Source organism: Octodon degus, unplaced genomic scaffold (genome assembly GCF_000260255.1).
Source record: "Octodon degus isolate 3935 unplaced genomic scaffold, OctDeg1.0 scaffold00290, whole genome shotgun sequence".
NCBI lineage: Eukaryota > Metazoa > Chordata > Mammalia > Rodentia > Octodontidae > Octodon > Octodon degus.
This window is the reverse complement of record NW_004524866.1, coordinates 109,109-112,698: the sequence shown is the minus strand read 5'-3', so window position 1 is coordinate 112,698 and position 3,590 is coordinate 109,109.

The following is a 3,590-nucleotide window of genomic DNA, read 5'->3' as shown; positions in this document are numbered from 1 at the left end:
TATATATATATATATATATATATCTCACATACTGAAAGAAAATAAGTCTTTTCAAGCACGCTCTCAGGGAAGTATTATTTCCTTAAGGTTTACATTGAACAATTGGCCTAAGTTGACATTAAGCAAGTGGCATTGCGTTGATATGTAGGCATATCAACTATTAACATTTGGATTGATCATAATGTATGCATTACCTTGAGAATATTTTATTTGATGTTTTACCCTACATCAGTTTTCTGTCTTATCAAAGGCTTTCTAGCTTGAAAAGGTGTTTGAAATGTTGAGGGAAAGAAAATATTGATGTTTATGCCTTTGCAATATAATTAATTTGGCCCGAAGAATGGAATGACTCACACTTTCCCAGAAGGTGCTGCGCTGCTGAGCTACATCCCAGACCAAAAATAAATAATTATAATTTTGAATACAAACATTTTATGCTTCAACATTCCCTTTCAGTTTGTTTTTGTTCTGGGACTTGATATTAGCATCTTACAATTAACCATCTATTTTCCTCCTTAAACAACAGCAAAAATTAGTTAGAAATTTTGTAACATCCTAAAATTGGTAAGAAATGAATTATAATAGGTTGAAAAGATAGGAATTGCATAGACATATAATTGTCATAAATATATAGCAATATGTAAGGAAAATATACTGAAAAAAGCAAAAAGAGAATAATTCAACTTTGTGTTTATATTTATCTGCAGAAAAGCCACGATGCTATCAAGGCTACATTTCAAATATTATGCTTGCTAGAATTTTATATCTGAGCAATATGATCCTTTAAAGTATTAAAGTTAGACTTTCCTTATAAGGATGATGCAAAATATACAAATTGCTTATGCATAAACATTTTTATTTTCTTACAGTTCTTTCATTTTTCTTTCTTTTTTTAGCAGGAATCGAAATTCTCTCCTGAGGCCCTAAACTCTTAATGCTGGTGGGAACATCAGTTCAGGCAAAGAAACTGAGAAGTGTATGTGTGTACTCTTCTGCCACAGACAGAGCGCACAGAGAAGCGGCCTAGAGCAGGGCCCCTGAAACAGCCTGATCTCTGAGCGTATGTGGGAACAGCAGAGGACAAGAGAACAGTAGGTAACTCATTCTCTCCTCCTGGGAACAGAAACAGATCTTACATCCTTGAACTATTCCTGAAATCTCATAATGACTGATGGTTGGTCAGTTTCTCATCCCCATTATATTGAGATGACTTCTGATCACACTGGGCTGTCTTTAGCTAGGATCCACTCAGGCAGGATTAGCCAGACTCCGTCATGATCCCCCTCCACGCTCCTGCTGAGCTCTAAATGTACACTGGCCCATCCACCATTCAGAATCCCCCTCCTCATGCAAACCATATTTCAGTGCTTTCTACACTGAGGTTTCTGTTCTGATCAAACAAAATCATTCTCATAATTTTCAATAAGTGACAGGAGGAATTAATCCCCTCACAGGGTTTAGCTTTGGAGCAGAATCCTCTGAATCAAACACTCAAAAATACTTCTGAATTGTCACCAAAATAAAAAGTAACCAAAAACACAGTCAAATTTGCATATTAACCACATAGGTAATGACACATATTTTTATCAAATGATAGAAGTAAAATGTACCCTCAGGGTTTAATGACTAGTGCCTGTCATGCCACCTTCTCAAAAAGCTAAAGCAGACAAAACTCAAGGTCAGGAGATTGCTCATAGCTTAGTCACCACAGTATGTCCCTTTCTCAAAAGTTATGTGAGCATCGAGAATGTGTGTTGGAGTCAAAATATAAGCAAATATCTGGGCATTTTCAGGAGCATGAGACAGGTAGAGACCCTATTTGTAGAAAAAAAAAAAGAAAAAAAAAAAGCCCAGTTTCCTTACTCTTCTGTCCATAGTCTCAAATACGTTGAATCCTTAAAGAGACCAGTTACAGATGGGTAAGGCAAGGACCTGGCTTCACAACAAGCCTCTAAATAAAGTGTAAAGCAATATTTATTCACATTATTAACTAACACATACATGATTACACAGAAAAAACAAAGCACAGTAAAAGTTACATCATCAGGTCAAAAGAGCTTCCACCCTGAAATTCCAGTTCAAGAACTGAGTAGCCACTTCATATAGTTTTTCAGGCTGCTGATTAAGAAGGGCCTGGGCACAGTGTTCTCTCTGTCAATGAGATCCCCAATCCTTCCCCCCAGTGAGACCCATTAAATGCAAGTTGAGGCAAAAGGACCATGTTCCACCTTTCTGCATGGCCATAAGCCCAGACCCTGTAGCAGCTAAGAACTGGTCAAGTCCTTGTGGGAACAAACACCTACACCTTCTAGACAGATAAGAAAAACCATTAATAGCTACGCAGGCTAACGGTGAGTTTCTGTTCTTATCAGGATTTCCAACAAGCTTCCTCATGTGCAATATTTTCAGAAAGGCAGTGAACTGAGTTAGGACAAAGGCTGATCTGTCCATATTTAGTTTTAACCCTTCCTGTGTGCAGATGCCACAAGGACACCATGGGTGGCCATCTTCTTTAAGCTTCAAGCAAACACAGTTCTGCTGGCATGCCCTTTTCTTACAGTGACAAAGTAGTTTTGTAGAATTTCACAACATTTATAAAACTCATTATTTAACTACATGTTTGGCATCAGACCTGATAAGGTACAATCTGAATAAAGAAGAGATGCATCTAACTGAGGAAATATCACAGTGGTGGAGAAAAGCCTTACAGTTGATGCATCCCTACTTTTAGACTCTGCTTGCAGAGGCAGGAGTCCTGGAGCATCCTAAAGATCCTTAGAAACAATAAAGGAACATTAACATGATATAGTTACTGCAGGGAGAAGGGGTAGACATATCAGAAGGCTATCTGTAAGACTATAAAGAATTTTACAGTTAGAGAAATAGAGAAAAGGAAAGACGTTTATATTATTACAGGTAATTTGGCAATAGCCACTTAGCTTTCAGCCTAATCCAAGGGGTTCACTCGAGTTGAGGAACATCACCTAATGCCATGCAGTGGAGTCCAGGTCTGAGGAAGGGAATGCACCATGGAGTACAGATGAGTAGAGTCCATCTAAGGTTCCAAGAGTGAGAAGAAGAAGCTAGCAGTACAGACAAATAAAAACAGTATTCCTCTCCCCCACGCAAATGTATGCAACAATGAGGTAAACAGGAAAGCCTGTTGTGCCACGTGGATGGGTAAAACAGGTGGAACTATGGAAAATATTGGTCTATTGATCCATGGGTGCTAGAGGTTATCTATCCTGATATCCAGAAAAAAATACATAATAGAAGAATACACTTACTGAATGAAATGGGATTCTCTAGTAGGCTTCATATCAAGAACACCAGTATAGTCCATGTAGAAATAAATAGGCAAGAAACACCCAATCATCACATCTCCATCCTTACACACACTGGTGCTCCTTCCTTGAAGGCAGGCTTCATTATCAAAAGTACACGCTAAGGCTGGAAGCTGCAAGAGAAAGAAGATAACAATCAATGGCAACATCGTTGATATGCATGCAGAACTTAGGGCTGAGTGAAGAGGAAAAGTGCAGTCTGAGCCAGGTAAGTAAATATACTGTGTGTGTTTCAGCATGAAATTG